Source organism: Sciurus carolinensis, unplaced genomic scaffold (genome assembly GCF_902686445.1).
Source record: "Sciurus carolinensis unplaced genomic scaffold, mSciCar1.2, whole genome shotgun sequence".
NCBI lineage: Eukaryota > Metazoa > Chordata > Mammalia > Rodentia > Sciuridae > Sciurus > Sciurus carolinensis.
Window position 1 is genome coordinate 42,246 of NW_025920222.1, and position 18,512 is coordinate 60,757.

Sequence of the window (18,512 nt, forward strand, 5' to 3'; positions counted from 1 at the left end):
GAGAGAAAAGCACTTGCATGCAAGTTTGAGTTTATTTCATTCCATTCTTTCCTGCTTTCTGCATAGAAAAAGAACAGTTTGTGATTATCTTCATTAAACATGAGAATTATATATTATTCTATAAGTTTAGACATCTTGAGATGTTGTATTAAGAGCATTTGTGTGTGTACATTTATCTGTTATGGAAACAAATTAAAAAGGCACATTTCAAGGTATTAGTCATATGACCACTATTTAATTACATCCTAAAGAAAACTGTCAACTACAGATATCAAGTCTCACAGCTCTCAACTCAGATATTGAAAACCATTGAGTCGATTTTTTAGTAGGAGGTGGACAATTGTTACAAAATTGCTTTTCATGGTCAAATTAATTCATGATTATTTCATTCCAAATGCATATTCAGGTGAATATGAGGTAGTATACAGAATTAGACACAGAAAAGTATAGAACATTTAACTTTTAAAATCTAAGGAGACCAACTAAAGGAACTAGAAAGGGTGGATGAAGTATCTGAACAAGTCAATCCAAGCCTGTTTCCTAGCAGCAAAAGTAAACAGGAAAATACACTGGCTTGCATAATTTTATTGTTGCTGCAGAAAAATATGTATTCTTTTCCCTAGACAAATTTTATCCTGAAATTTATGATATTTTTCCTCATGTGAGAGACAATAGGTTATAGTACACATCTCTAAGTACAGTTTTTCAAAGGAACAACAACCCCACTGAAATGGATAATTTCTGTATTGACCTTGTACATAAGGGGTGAGAGTTTAATATTAAATCAGAATTCACTTTAGACATTTCTTTGGAGGTTGAGATAATACAGTCTCAATACTTGAGTTTCTGATAATTTAATTTAATACAGAAATAGAACCTGGAAAATGCGGGCCATCATCTAGCTACCATGTCCATCTGATTTTAAGTGTCAGGTGCTCAAGGGAACCATTGACTGTTGATACTGTGCATAAGAATTACATTGGAAATCTTGATCAGGTAAATCTAAGTCTCAGGGTCTAGGTTTATCTGCATATTTTGAGTAGGTCTTTTAGACTAGAGATGTGACTCAGTGGTAGAGCACATGCCTAGCATCTGCAAGACCCTGAGTTCTATCCCTAGCACTGCACAAAAAAAAAAACAAAAAGATTATCTTGAGTAGGCATTCAATGAAGTTTGGTAGAGTAAATAGCTGACTGATGCTTTCCTCCCTCTTGGTACTATTTCTCTGCTAGGAACCATCTGACATGAATCTGCTCTTTTACCCATATACTGGCTGACTTCTCCTTATTTGTCTTTCAATGATCTTCTCCTTTTTCCCAGTTCTACCATTGTGCAGCATGCATCTGCCATATTTCTGGACAACAGCTGTCCTTAAAATGCAAACACAATTTTATTTCAAAAGTAACTCCTGCCATAGTTACAAAAATAGGAAACAACCATCAATAAGGACTGATTAAATTATGAAATGGTAATATGATGGAATCCTATGCAGCTGTTAAAAAGATGTTGTTAAAGATTTAATAGCATGAATAAATATCCACAATAAATTTTAAGTGGAATAACCCCCCCCCAAAAAAAGAGAACACTAATAATAGATGCTGGAGAGGATATGGAGAAAAAGGAACACTTACACTATTGATAGGACTGAAAATTAGTATAACTATTATGGAAATTAGTATGGAGGCTCTTCAAAAGACTAGGCATGAAATGACCATATGACCCAGCTATACCACTCATTGGTATTTATCTTGAAGTATTAAAGTCATCATACTACAGTGATACTTGCTTATCCATATTTATAGGAACACAATTAACAATTGCTAAATTATGAAACTGCTTTAGGTGTCCTTCAATTGATGAATGGATAAAGAAAACGTGGTACAGATACACAATTGATTTTTCCATAAAGGAAAATGAAATTGTGTCTTTGCAGGAAAATTCATGGAACTAGAGACAACCATGTTAAGTGAAATAAGTCAAAGTGAAAAGGTTAAGGGTTATATGTCTCCCTAGGGAATCTAGAGTGGGAAAAAAGGAAAACAAAGCTGGGGTGAATCTCCTAAAAATCAAAGGGAGATCAGTAAAGGAAAGGGACCAAGGGGTGGCACCAAGTGGTGAAGAAGGAGGCAAATCCTGGGGAATTATATTTGCTAAATAATAATTTTTGATTGTGTGCATGTACAAATATGTAACAAATATGAACATTATGTACAACTATAATACATTAATAAAAATGTGGTTTAATTAAATCCATACAAATGTTGAGAATGACCTAATTCTGGTCATGTTTTGGAGCACATCAATCAAGAGTCCTAGAGAATTGTTTCTGCTTTCACATTTCCTTCCCTATGCAAAGAAGGTTAAAATTTACATTTTTCTAGTGTCTTGTATGAAGATGAATATAATCCAAAACATATTAAATTCATTTATTTTTCTTTAGATTTCAAAGCAAACATTTATGTGGGATGAAGTCACTGTGCCTATTGTGTCCAATGAATAAATAAATGGTCTCTATAAGAGCTTGAATTGTTTTCTGAATTATACGTAGCATTTTCTCAGTAGGCATGCTTGTAAACAACTATTTGTTCTATTTTCAAGCAAATCATTTATCAATAGATCTACAATGCATATTAAGAACTACCTCAACTGAGGCATTCACTGTGTGGAGGAGAAAGACAGTCCTCGTGTTTAACTCTACATTATACTTTATCCCGTTGTGTTTTCCTGAAGAGCTGGAAAAGCCAGGAAGCTTAACAGTGTAGCTGAAGCAAGATCAATGCAGATTTGAGAAATCTTCAAAATATTTAGTGTTTACAGGAGGGTAACTTCTGGAAAACTGATGCAGTGCAAAGAACTACCTTCAAATCCTGATTCTTCCAATCAAATTAGAAAGATTTCAGTCATGTCACTAAAAGTAACAGACAAGAGTTTATTGAAGTGAAAGTACAAGGGAAAGAGGATACTCTCAAGAGAGAATGGATTCTCTCAGAGAGGAGAGAGAAGTATTCCTCTTCTTCATTCTAATTTTATTGGAGGATCTCAGGGAAGTTTCAAAAGAGTCCTGTCCAGGACTCACTTTTGACTTTTTACTGACAGCTGGATGACATCAGACTGTCATGTCCCCACTGCCAATGACAAATATAGGTCATCTTGGCAGATGCTGTTTCTAATTGGATTCTTAGCCATAATTTCTTATAGATTATCTTTATCACTCCGAGTTTCAGGATCTGGTCTGTGGAAAGGGTCACAAATGTCTCCCTCTTCAGAGTAACTTGAGTCTCTCTTATCAATGTTATTTCAGGCCTGCATTTTTCCTGCAAAATATAGGTAATTTATCTGAGCAATATGCCATAATCATCCACTTAGGCCAGGCAGGGATGCAGGTAAATTGCTTCTTGGAAAAGAAAGCATGTGGGGGTCATCACAGTGAGCCCACTTTATAAAATAGTTCTTTTATTTAGACTGGAGTTCTCACCATTCAAAGCTGTCTTCCCCTTATTGATATGGGAAATCAGGATTGGGTCCCCAGGTCTTGAAGATTGACACCTGAGTGAGCCAAGGCATGCATAGAAAAAAAGTTTTATTTAAAAGAAATAACAGATAGTAGACTCCTCAAGAGAGGAGCTGTGACCCAGAGCTCATGCTCCTGGGTGTGGGAATATCTTACTTTTTGACAGACCCCCACCTTCTTTATTTCATGCAGATCTTCCCAAAGGCAGAAAAGGTAAACCCAGGGATAATTACTTGTGTTGGAACTTGTGATCCTTCTAAACTGGAGGTATTAGCTATCAGTTGAGCTTGAACTTGTAAGTGCTATCCAGAGGTTAACTGTTAGCAACTCATTTTCTTTTCTTTGATAAACATTTAAAGGTCCTTTGCTCCTGTCCTTTAGCAGTCCAGCCTAAGTTACACTAGAGTTCAGGATGTGTTCCCAATAGTGGACCCCCAATCAGCATCTGTTTCACCAGAGAAATTGATAGCAATGCAGATTATCAGGCCACACCACAGAACTGCAGTATCTGACTCAGGATGGCTCAGGTATCCTAATTTTCATGATCCCTCCTTGTGCACACTTGGGGCTAAATACCTATGCTTTGTTTTGGTTTATTCTCCATGAACAGGATTTTTTCACCACTTTGCAAAAAGACTTTTCATAATAAGCACATTCACTGACCCCTGGCAGACAGGCATCCAGTATTAGACAGTTACAACCAAGGTGAACAGATCCTGAGATACAAGGGGCTATGCTCATTGTTTCTTAGTGCTCAGGAGTCTGGGGAATATTGTTCCATTGTTCCCTTTAAGACCTTCAGCACAGATAAGCCAAATAGTCAAAATCCTGTAAACGTTTTGACTTTCACTTCTCCGGAGGTGGAAGCAAAAACCAATTAGTTGTTTAGGAAGCTCTGGAAACCATGTCGCTGCTCTGTTACCACTATTAAGAGGACTAGTTTGGCAGGACTACGTCTTTTTTATATGGAAAATCCTGGGTCATGGTGCACAGATCCCTGACATTGCCACTCATGACCACTAGATGGTGCAGATGCACTTATCTACCGACACCTTGGGTGCTCCGCAGTGTCTCCCTGCTTGTTGGGGTTCCATTATTGTCCCTGAAGTGTCAGTGTGCTGAGGTTGATTGTAGTGAAGTGTCCAGGAAGTGATACGCATCTAATGACTTTGACTAGGGATCAATGGCCATGACACTGTGGCAGAAAAGTCCTTTAGAATTTTACAGTCTTCCTACCTGTGCAGGGTAAGCTGATCATCTTCCCACAGTCCTGAGTCCTGAGAGGTGGCAGAGCTCTGGTCACATGCCCTAATACCAATTGGGAGGAGGAGAGCTCATAAAGTGGTGACAGGCCATTTTCTTCTCATAGGAAGTCTAATCAGTTTGTAAAGACAAAAAAGACCTGTGTGTTTTGATTCTTTAAAGTGTCCACTGGGAAGGTAACTGAGGAAGTGGGAAGAGAACTAGCATGTGAATCTTGGGTTCAAGTCAGGCTCCACTCCTGATGATGGAGGGCTTTTGTCTGCCTCTGTGGCTCTTCTGTGACCCAAATTTGCTGCCATGACAAGTGTGTGTGTGCAACAGGAACCATGTTTGCACACTTACTTTTCTGAGGTGAAGTTGCCTTCCTATCCTCCTACCCCTGACAGTTCTTCCTATTCCCTGCATTAAGATGGGAGGGCCTAACAGAAAGGAAAGGGCTGGACACACACCCTGAGAAACTTTGTAGGTTTGGCATTGCTGTAAGTGTACCTTGGGTTTGTGTTAATCAGGTATGGTAAGGCTCATAGAAACATATTTGACTCTCAGAGATGGCTACATCTTCCTACAAAGAGTTGTGCAGGACCATGTGGAAAGTATTAAAGGGTTATGGAAAATAATATTCTGATAAGACAGTTCCCCAAGGAAATGGAAGATCTGTGTGACTTGGAAGGAGGGAGGGGAAATTGGTCAAACATTAAACCTCTCCTAGGGCATTCTTTCCTAATAACAATGGACCCTGGGGGAAAGGGGTGCATATGGAATGCTAGGTCCTAAATCTTCACCTTCTCCCATGGCAAATTAGTCCAAAATGACAACTGGCAAGATTTGAGTACTCGTTCCTCAGGATCCAGACTCCTTTTTTTTTTTTTTTTTTTTTTTTGTGGTGCTGGGGATTGAACCCAGAACCTTGTGCTTGCAAGGCAAGCTCTCTACCAACTGAGCTATCTCCCCAGCCCAGGATCCAGATTCTTATCCCCACAGACAACAATGAGTTTTGGCCTTTTTACAACTACCCTCCTAAACTAAAGTTTTGACCCATAAACTAGCTCCTGAATGTAAAACTGCATGTACACAGTTTCCAATTACATCATTGTAACCTATAAAACAAAAATCCCATCTTTAGCTGATGGCCGTTTTCCCATTTGGAAAGTGGACCCCCACAGTGCCCAAGTCTGTGAAGGAATAAATACTTCTTTGAATCTGCTGAAGTCTAACTCTTGTCTTTTTATGCTTACAGTAAGAACCCTTTCTTTACAGCCTTCAGCTCTCACAAGTGTACATCTTAAGTTATAGTAAAAAAAATACACTGCTTTTAATTTGAGTTGTCCATGTAGGACTGCTCAGGCTATACTCTCCTGCCAGGTGATTAGGACCAAGTTGGTCAAATTAACTTTGTTCATATCTATTCTTATGAATGAACTGAGATTCCTCAAAGATCATACTCACAGATGCATGTGAACCCTCCTGACTACTTTCCCTCTACCAGTGGTGCCATGTGCCAGAATGGATCATGTCAGTGTCTTGATGACCAAATGTGGCTTCTCTTGGAAGTTTCAGGGACATTTTTGTCTCCAAAGATCCTCTTCTTTGCAGAAGGTGCACCATGAGCTGGACTTTCTGTTCTCTAGAGACCTCTTGATCTTCCTGATTGGCAGATCAGGTAACACATCAGAATTTCACAGTCCTTAATGGAGTCCCTCCTATCATTCCCTGGATACTTACTGATCTTAGAGGTCAAGGGCCAAATATTGGCTGCTTTTTTCTTGATCTTTTTACCTCCTTGATTTTGGTCTTCAAGTTTTTTTTTTTTTTTAAACATCCAGCAAGGCAGTTTCACAAATCTTAAGGAGGGAGTAACAGGTAATAACTTCAATATCTCTAATTCTACAGTCATTTACCCCTTCTGTTTAATTGGGATTGATATTAGTAGTGGAAGTATTACATCCAGTCTGTCCTCTATAGATTATTTTCCATTACCTCAAATTATCTCGGGTTGTTATATTAGAAGTAACACTTCTGTAAAGTACTATCACATATCAATTAAAGTTTATAAGAATAATACAAAATGAAATTAACAATAGCACAAATGCATTGTTTTCACAATAGCTATGGTACAAGAAATACAACGTTTTTATAATCCCAAACCTTACATAGTTATATTATATCTCCTGTTTATTTTGATACCACAGTAATCTTTACAAAAAAAATCAATTTTTTGATCACAACTTTAAATGAGCATAAGTCTAACCTATTTGGGAGCCATTCTAACATGCAGTAAGGGGGGAGGCAGAGCCTTATCTCAGGTTAGGGTGGACTCTTCACAAATAAAAATACATTATATTTGAAACATGAATCAAGGAAAAGCTAAGAGAGATTTTTGACCCTTTTTTGTTGGAAAGTAGCAAAATGTTTGTATGTTTCACAATATCCACCTTTAAATAGATCAGACTTTCATTATCTTTTTAAAATACATTTAATTTTTTGCCCCAGTGTAGAAAGTAACATAAAATTTTACATACATCTTATTGATAACAGGTTCAATTACACACTATTAAAATATATAAATTTTCAATTTAATTTTTTTATTTCTATATGATTAAAAATTACCATTTTAGACAACTTTAGTTTGGAGAACACCAGCTTGGTAAAGTGCTCTATGAAGCTTTATATTTATAATTTGTATCTTAGAAGAACATGAGTATACTTAATGTACAAAGAACTGAAGTGTCACCATTATACAAATGTCCTTACACTAACTACAATTAATTTTCACAGTAAAATTCAGAATCCACAAATATTTACAGACTTGAAGAGTTTAGCAGTACTAATAAAAATAAATGATAGCCTTAAATCTCTTATACATTTAGGGAAAAATGTTAATAATTCAAATTAGACCTAGTCAAAGCAGACAGATACAGGTAAGTTTTCCAAATGGTAGTGTTGCCCTATGCCAGAAGTAAAGTATAAAAGATGGCACTTACTGGTTAAATCTATATGAACTTTCATTTTTAAACTTTTATAGAAAATTTCGGTAAGGCTCAGACAAATATATTTAATTTAAGATATATACATACTTCTAGTCAGGTACATTTAGATTATTCATAAAAATAAAGCCAGATAAAGATCTTTCTTTTTATTCTAAACAAATGGGATACATGTTCTTTCTCTATTTGTACTTGGACTCAAGGCATACCATTTGTGTAATCATAAATTTACATAGAGTAATGTTGTTTCATTCTGTTTTTTCCCTTCCCCCACACCCCCCACCCCTCTTTTCCCTCTATACAGGTCTTTCTTCCTCAATTCTTACCGCCCTCCTTATTTTTAAACCTAAACCTAACCCTAATCCTAACCCTAATGCTAACCCCTCCCAGCTACCATTATATGTCCTCATCCGCTTATCAGCGAGATCATTCCTCCTTTAGTTTTTTGAGATTGGCTTATCTGACTTAGCATGATATTCTCCAACTTCATCCATTTCCCTGCAAATGCCATAATTTTTTCATTCTTCATGGTGGAGTAATATTCCATTGTATATATATGCCACAGTTTCTTTATCCATTCATCAACTGAAGGGCATCTAGGTTGATTCCACAATCTGGCTATGGTGAATTGAGCAGCAATGAACATTGATGTGGCTGTATCTCTGTAGTATGCTGATTTTAAGTCCTTTGGGTGTAGGCCAAGGAGTGGGATAGCTGGGTCAAATGGTGGTTCCATTCCAAGAATTCTGAGGAATCTCCATACTGCTTTCCAGAGTGGCTGCACTAATTTGCAAACCCACCAGACATGTATGAGTGTACCTTTTTCCCAAAATCCTCACCAACACCTATTGTTGATTGTGTTCTTGATAATCGCCATTCTAATTGGGGTGAGATGGAATCTTAGGGTAGTTTTGATTTGCATTTATCTTATTACTACAGATGTTGAACATTTTTTCATATATCTGTTGATTGCTTGTATATCTTCTTCTGTGAAGTGTCTGTTCATTTCCTTAGCCCATTTGTTGTTTGGATTATTTGTATTCTTGGTGTAGAGTTTTTTGAGTTCTTTACAGATTCTGGAAATTAGTTCTCTATCTGAATTATGAATGGCAAAGATTTTCTCCCACTCTGTAGGCTCTCTCTTCACATTACTGATAGCTTCCTTTGCTGAGAGAAAGCTTTTTAGTTTGAATCTATCACACTGGTTGATTCTCGCTTTTATTTCTTGTGCTATGGGAGTCCTGTTAAGGAAGTCTGATCCTAAGCCAACAAGTTGAAGATTTGGACCTACTTTTTCTTCTATAAGATGCAGGGTCTCTGGTCTGATTCCGAGGTCCTTGATACATATTTAGTTGAGTTTTCTGAAGGGTGAGAGGTAGGGGTTTAATTTCATTCTGTTGCATATGGTTTTCCAGTTTTCCTAGCACCATTTGTTGAAGAGGCTATCTTTCCTCAATTGCATATTTTTGGCTCCTTTGTCTAATATGAGAAAATTGTATTTATTTGGGTTTGTGTCCATGTCCTCTATCCTGTACCATTGATCTACCTGTCTATTTTGGTACCAATACCATGCTGTTTTTGTTACTATTGCTTTGTAGTAGAGTTGAAAATCTGGTATTGCAATACGCCCTGCTTTGCTCTTTCTACTGAGGATTGTTTTAGCTATCCTTCCATTGACTCATGCTACTACCACTTCCAACACTGCCAGGGAGGTCCACTGACAGGGAGACTCCATGTTTGGTTCCATGTGGTCACATTCATTTTAAGATGCCTGCCAGAGCCTGGGGTTAGTTTGAGGTGGCATTGGGTTTGATTCCACTGCCATTTTAGGGCACAGCTGCATGTGTCTTGGGACACCAGCCAGACCTGGAGTTTCAGTGTCAGGGTTCCTATGGGATTGGCAGTAGTGGGGTCTTTTTCCTGGGACTGTGGGTTGCTCCCATCTAGTTACAGCATCTAAGGGTTGCTCATCCCTGGTTGTCTCCCTCCAAATTCCAGTGGCATTGTGATCCTGGGATTGCAATGTGGCAAAACCCAGGGCATCTGAGACACACAGTGGTTAGAATAGTGACTAGGTCTTCCAGGGACTGTCTTGTGTGAAGTCAGAGACAGGACTGAGATACTTTTGGATGCTGGAAGAGACAGTTGTTCAATTTTCCACTGAGATTTATTCTCTTATTTTTCTTCTCTGATCTCTCTATATATATCATATTTGGAGCAGGGTGTTTTTTATGCATCCGTTTGTTGAAGACAATAATATACACATGGTGTTTTGCAGTTCTACTATTTTGTATATTCTTATATTTTTAATTTTTTCTTCTCTCAGTATGTATACTTCCTCTTCCTTGTCTATATTCCTAGATTCCCTTTCTATCATTTCTCCACATAACAGTCAATCTCTGTTGGTTTCTTTCACAAGCTTTGTGGAATTTTGTTTCTGGTTTCTTTCTCCCTCATGAACAACATGTCCTGCACTGTTTCTGTTCTGTCTTGGTCCACTATTTGAGGTTGTAAATCTGTATAAACATTTTCTGATTTATTTTGGACAATGATTAACTCATCATTGCTCTTTATAGCAAGAGGGCAGTGAAAACTTTAGAGGGAGATATTAGATTTGAGGCTTTATATTGTTTTCACTGGGTTTTGTTGATATTGGTCTAACCTCTTAAAGGTGGACTAATGGAAATATTTATTTATAATATAGGTTTACAGGGTAGAATATGCATTGTCTCAGATCCCTACAACTAGATGGGAAAAAACACAACATGAAGAAACAAGGGAACAAAAAGGCACAAACAAACCAAGATGCCCCAATTAGAGAAGCCACTGATGACACATTAAAAAAAAAAGTCCAAGAAGATTAAAAAGTACATGGTTAACCTGGATCTGTGACATAAAGGATGGTATAAAGAGTGAAATCAGAGAGAAAGTACAGGAAGTGAAAGATCACTTCAGCAAAGAATTAGAGATTGTAAAAAAAGCAAGCATAAATCCTCAAAATGGGGATCAATGAATCAAATTATAACCTCAATGGAAAGCTTCACCAACAAACTAGACAATTTGGAAGCAGAACCTCAGACAATGAAGACAAACTATTTAATATTAAAAATAATGTTGACCATGCAGTGATAGTAAGAATTCATGAACAGAACTTCTAGAAACTATGGGATAACATGAGAAGAACAAATTTAAGAGTTATCTGATAGAAGAAGAAGCAGAGATACAAGCAAAAAGGAATGCACAATCTTTCCAATGACAATATCCGAAAATTTCCCAAACCTAAAGAATGAAATGGAAAATCAAATATAGGAGGCTTACAGGACCCCAAATGTACAAAACTACAAAGACCCATACCAAGACACATTATAGTGAAAATTACAGAAATACAGATTAAGGATAAGATCTTAAAGGCTCTGAGAGAAATAAACCAAGTTATGTATAAGGAAAAACCAATTCAGATCTCAACTGATTTTTAAATCCAGACACTCAAAGCTAGGAGGTCATAGAACAACACATTTCAAGCTCTGAAAGAAAATGGATGCCAAGAATTTCATACCCAGCAAAATTAGCTTTCAAATTTGAAGATGAAATAAAAATCTTCAAAGATAAACAGAAATTTTAAAAATCACAATTAGAATACCTGAACTACAGAACATTGTCAAAAAATAGTCCATGAGGATGAAGTGAAAAAGAAAAGTGAAAAACAGCAAAGGGTGGAAATACACCAAATGAATAGTAAAAAAAAAAAAAAAAAAAAAAACTAAGTCAAATTAAAAGCCACAAATAAACCAAAATGACTTGGAAGAAAGTCATATCTCAGTAATAACCTTGAATATAAATGTCCTAAACTCATGAATCAAAAACATAGGCAGATTGGATTAAAAAAGAAGACCCAATAATATGCTGTCTCCAAGAGACTCACGTCATAGGCAAATACATCCACAGACTGAAGATGAAATGATAAAAAAAAAAATGCATACGGATCACATACACAAGCAGGGGTTTCCATCCTTATATCAGATAATGTAGACTCCAAGCCCATGTTAATCAGAAGGGATAAAGAAGTATCTTTCATTCTACTGAAGGGAATTATACAGCAGCAAGACATAACATTTGTAAATATTTATTCTGCAAACAATAAAACATCTATGAACAACAACAACAAAAAAACAAACAAAAGAAAACCCTTCTCAATTTCAAGAATCAAGTAAACCACAGTACAATAATACTGGGTAACTTTAACACACCTTATTCACTACTTGACAGATCTTCTAAACAATAATGAAATCAAGAAATTATAGAACTAAATAACACACTCAATAATTTAGATTTAACAGTTAATATAATATTACATTCATCAATGAGTGAATACACTTTTTTCTCAGCAACACATTGATCCATTTCTAAGGTAGACCATATTTTATGCCACAGAGCAACTCTTAATAAATTCAAAATATAAAGAAAATAACCTGCATTCTACCAGATGATAATGGTCTGAAATTAGAAATAAATCATAAAATAAAAATAAAATCATTTTTAACACATGAAAACTAAATAATACACAATTGAATGATGAATGGATAGTAGAAGGAACCCAGGATGAAATATTTAAAGGTAAATGAGAACACCAATACAGAATACCAAAATTTCTGGTACTCTATGAGTGCAGTACTAAGAGGAAAACTTATTGCATTGAGTTATTTATTAATGAATAAAAAGTTAACAAATAAATAACATCACATCTGAAAGCTCTAGGAAAAGAAGAACAAATCAATACCAAAAAGAGCAGAAGACAGAAAATAATTAAAGTCAGAACTAAAATCAATGGAATTGAAAGAAAAGAAACATTTGAAAAAATGACAAAACACAAAAGTTTATTATTTGAAAAAAAAACAATAAAATTGATAAACCCCTAGCTGCACTACAAAGAGTAAAAAAAGGAAACCCAAATTACTGAAATATGTGATGACAACCAAAATATCAAAATGGACACAACTGATATAATGAAGATAATTTGAATCTATTTTGAAAATTTATAATAAAAAATAAAAAATTTTGAAGACATTGACAAATTTCTAGAGACATCTGACCTACTTATACTAAATCAGGTCATGCATGATTTCAACAGAAAAATATCAAGTAATGAAATTAAAAACACCACTAAAAGCCTCCCAATTTAGAAAAATTCAAGACCAGACAGCTTCTCATTTGAGTCCTACAAGATCTTCAAACACCAATACTTCTCAAATTATTCCATGAAATAGAAAGAGACAAACCCTTCCAAGTTCATTTTATGAGGCTAATATCACCTTGATACCAAAATGAGACAAAGACACATCAAAGAAACAAAACTTCAGAAAAATATCCCTGATGAACATAGATGCAAAAATCTCAATAAAATTCTAGCAACTCACACAAAAACATAAGGATGGTGCACCATAATCAAGTTGGGTTCATCAAAGGGATGCAGCATTGTTTCAACATATAGAAATCAAAAAAAATCATATAAATAGAATTAAAAACAAGAATCATACAATCATCTCATGTAGAAATAGCATTTGACAACACAACACCTCTTCATATTCAAAACAGTAGAAAAACTAGGGATAGTAAGAACTTACCTCAACATCGTAAAAGCCCTATATGTTAAACCCAAGGCTAACATAATTCTAAACAGAGAAAAATTGAAAACTTTCCCTCTAAAACCTGGAACAATCTAAGGATGCCCTCTATCACCACTTTCACTCAACATTATCCTTGAAATTCTATTCAGAAGAAATAGAAGAAATAAAATTAAAGGTATACAAGTGGGTAAAGAAGAAAACAAACTATCACCATTTACCAATGACATGATTCTTTATTTGAAAGATCAAAAAAATTCCATGAAAGGACTTCTAGAATAAATGAATTCAGAAAAGCAGCAGGATATAAATCAATGTCCATAAATCCATAAATCAAACACATTTTTATACATCCATAATGAATCCATTGAAAGAGAAATAAAAACACTACCACATTCCCAATCACCTAAAAAAAATACTTGGGAATCAATCTAACAAGAGGTGAAAGACCTCTACAATAAAAATTACAGAACACTAAAGAAAGAAACTGAAGAAGAACTTAGAAGATGGAAAGACCTCCCATGTTCCTGGATAGGCAGAATTAATATGGTCAAAATAGCCTTACTACCAAAAGCATTATACAAATTTAATACAATTTCTACTAAAATCCCAAAGGTGTTCTTCATAGAACTAGAAAAAGCAATCATGAAAATCACTTGGAAAAATAAGATACTCAGATGAAAAAGCAATCATGAAAATCACTTGGAAAAATAAGATACTCAGATGAGACAAAGCAAATCTTAGCAAGAAAAATGGAGCAGGGAGCATCACAATACCAGATCTCAAACTATACTACAGAGCCATAGTAATTAAAACATGATATTGTCACCACAACAGACATATATACCAATGGTACAGAATAGAAGACATGGAGACAAACCCATGTAAAACAGGTATCTCATGTTAGGTAAAGGCACCAAAAAATTCACTGAGAAAAGATACCTCATTCAACAAATGGTACTAGTAAAACTGGAAAATCACATGTAAAAAAACAAAATTAAGCCCTTATCTCTCACCCTGCATGAAACTCAGCTCACTGTGGATAAAAAATTTTGGAACTGGAACAAAGACCCTGTGACTACTAGAAAAAAAAAAAAAAAGTAGGACCAAATCTTCACCATGTCCATCAAGTATCTAATTTTCTTAACAAGACCACTAAAGCACAAGAAGGTAAATCAAGAATCAATAAATGGGATGATCTCAATCTACATAATTTCTTTCAGCAAACATAACAATCAATAATGTGAAGATAGAGCCTACCGATTAAGAGAAAATCTACCACATGCTCCTTGGAAAAAGCATTAATCTCTAGGCTATATAAAGAACTCAAAAACTTAACACCAGAAAAACAAATAATCCATTAAATTAATGGAATAAGAAACTGAACAGATACTTCACAGAAGAACATATACAATCATTCAACATATTTATGAAAAAATGTTCAATATCTCTATCAATTAGTGAAATTCAAATAAAATCTAAGATTTCCTTTTACTCCAATCAGAATGGCAATTATCAATAATTCAAGCAACAATAAGTGTTGTCAAGGATGTGGGGAAAAAGGCACACTCATCCATTGATGGTGGGAATGGAAATTGGTGTGACCATTATGGAAAGCAGTATGGATATTTCTCAGAAAACTTGGAATGGAATTGCCATTTGACCCACCAATCCCACTCGTCTGTTTATACCCAAAGGACTTAAAATGAGCATACTACAGTGCCACAGCCATACCAATGTTTACAGCAGCTCAATTCACTACAGCTAAAATATGGAAACAATGTAGATGCCCTTCAACAGATGAATGGATAAAGAAAATATGGTATATAGAGAGCATGCCATGGAATACTACTCAGCTTTAAAGAAAAATAAGATTCTGGCATTTGTTAGTAAATACATGGAGTTAGAAAATATGCTAAGTGAAATGAGCCAAACCCTAACAACCAAAGTCCAAATGTTTTCTCTGTTATGTGAATGCTAATTCACAATAAGTGGGGGGACAATATAAAATAATAGAATCACTTTATATTAGGTAGAGGGGAGCAAATGTAGGGAAATTTTTATGCAGGTAGGAATGATAGTAAAGTGAAACAGTCATTATTACCTCATGTACAACTGCATGAATGATGTGATCCTAAATTTGTATAATAAGAAAAATGAGAGACTACACTTTTTTGTTATTTTTTTTTTGTGGTGCTGGGGATTGAACCCAGGGCCTTGTGATTGCAAGGCAAGCACTCTACTGACTGAGCTCTATCCCCAGCCTGAGACTATACTTCTTTTGTGTATATTTCAAAATGTATAAATGCATTCTGTCATGTATAAATAATAAGTTAAATAGTATCTGGTTTATTGCAAAAAATGTAAATAAATTAAAAATAGAATATTAAAAATTAAACTTGTGGAAAAAAAACCTTTTATCCCTTTTGTATATCTCCAGCTTCATCTCCAAAACTGGTTTTTATAGCTTCTTTTGTGTTCCTGACAAATAATTTGCTTGTACTTCCTCTGTGCATTGCTTTTTTCTCTGCTTGAAATGCTAATTGCTCTTCTCAGCTAAATTTTCAAGTTTGATAAGCCTGATATTATAATTTTTTTTACTCCAGGAATCATTCAGTGGCATCAGTCTTTCTCTGACTTTATCACTGGTACTCCTCAAGGAGTTTGGGTGTTTGATTTTAGTTCACTATCAGACTGCTTAATAGAAGAACCGGGCATGTTCTGCTTAACAGTCTTAATTACAACCAGAACCTTACCCTGTGAAATGTCGTATGCATGTTGTTAGATATTTATTGTATTATAAAAAAAAATGAGACCAAATCCCAGGGGATCCTTATTTCATGATTATAATAAAGCCACTAGAAGTTTAAGAGTAGAGGAGGCATATTTGAATTGTCATTTACAAAGAATAGCTGTGTTCAAAAATTAAGTTTTGTAAAGAGAAGAAATTAAGCTTGGTTTTGAAAAGGTTTTATTGTTTTTAATTTTTTTTACTTGAACATTTTTATTTAAGCAATTGAAAATGCATTTATGGGTTGATTAGTATTCTGAAATTTAGATGAGAAGTTGTCTTGGTGATAGGTATTTGGAAGCCACCAGTATATGAATTGTGATGTAGAAAAGTTCACCTTATGAGAAATTGGAATGAGACAAGCAGAGGAATGAGGAAAAGTCCTATAGCATGTCAATATGAAAGAATTTGGGAGGAGCAATCAGGAGTAGAATAAGAAACATATGTTCTTGTATGGGAACATACAGAAAAGACATTGCATATGGAGGAATATTTTAATTGCAAATATTCATGCTGTGGAACAGACATGTCCCTTATGGAAGATTGGAATGTTTCACAATCTATTTTGCTCAACATGACAGGCAGTGTGTCTGTTGTGTCCTTTAAAATGACTAGTGTGATTTTGGATCTAGATTTTTAAATTTTAATTTATTTTTGTTAATTTAAATTTATATTTAAACAACATTTGTGGCCAGTTGAATTGCACAGCTGTGGAGTTACCACCATATGTGAGGTTATGATTTAGAATTTGGAAAGTCACCATTTTTAGAGGGAAATGATTGTGAAATTGTAGTGGATACTAAAGTGAATGAGGTTGAACAGCTTAGAAAAGTGAGAATTGCCTAAGAACACTGAAAAAGTTGTCTCTGAATAAAAAATGTAAGATTATATTTAAAGGGATAAGATGAAGGACCAAAATACAGAGAGCTGAGAATGTAGCCAGGTGTTGAAACAATTGATTCAGAATGTCCCTGTAAAGCCTCACATGGCAGGAGGTGTTGGGTTAACCTCTGAATGTAATTGGGGTTGTAAATTTCTTACATTAGGTTTAGAATTAGCATTTTTTTACTTACTTCATGGTAGGAGAGGTTTGGAGGAGCTGCAGTAGTAGTGGGAGTGCTCACATTCCTGGGGTTTAGGTGAACTGAAGGACATTGTGCAGTTTTTACTGTTAGTTTCTATGATCTTCATCTGGAAACAGAGGTTCGGAGTGAGGACCAGTAGCCTGAGATTTACTTTCCTCACTTATAAATGGGAATTAAAATAATATTTTTTACTTCACAGAGTTTGGCTACAAAACTTTAAAGTGCTTTTTGTTTTTTAAAACTCAAATATGGAATTGACTGTATGCTTATGTGGGGAGTATGGGGATACACAGTACCTCCAACTTTTGCTCAGTTTTGCCATGATTCTAAAACCTCTCTAAAAGTAGTCTATTAGCAATACTGGAAAGAATTATATACACTTGAATTGTAGTGAGGTGGTGTGGTTTCATCAGAGTGACTCAGACTCAGAGGAGCAAAAGTTTGTTTTTTTTAATCTCATATCTAGCTGCAGACTACTAACTGCCTCTTTCTGTTATGGGCAAAATAAGATCCCTTTCTAAACTAAATAAAAGTAAAAGTCCTTTGAGTACTATTGGGATCCATATTGTTATTTTTCTAGGTGGGTTTGACTGTGTTTAAAGGTTGAGGCTACATTTGTGGAGTAGTTGTATCTTCTTTTAATGATTTTTTTCAAAAGAGCTAAATACTTATTTTTGATTATGAGACAATATCTTATTTAAACTCAGTTTTCTTAGGGGAGGGTTTAATCCTGATGATGGCAGAATAGGACTATTTGAATGCAAGGTGGGAACTTGTGAAGAGTGGTAATATAAATTAGAAAACTCATTGGATTCCCCAAATTTCATTGTCTGCTTCCTCCCAGAAGGTACAGCACTAAGGACTTTGTAAGATTAACTTACCATTAATTGCTCAAATGTACAGGAGATATGTTGTTATAAGAAAAGAGCAAGTAACTGATGTATTTATAGAAAAGTTTTTATTAATAAAATATTTTGAAAATAAATTTTTTAAATTATCTTGATAAACTTCATTTAAATTTTATTATTAGGTTATAAAAGTTGGAGCAGGGAGGAATTCAATATAATGCTTTGTTCTCTTACTTTCACACAAAATCACAGTGACATTTAGGGATTTTAAAGAAGGCCATGGTGATAGATATCTATGAGCCAGTTTGCTTTGCTGAGAGAAAGTCATAGACTTCACCTCTGGCTTTGCCTTCCCTTGTAAATTAATGATTTTTCTGGGAACTTGAGAAACCTAGAGAAAGACTTTGGT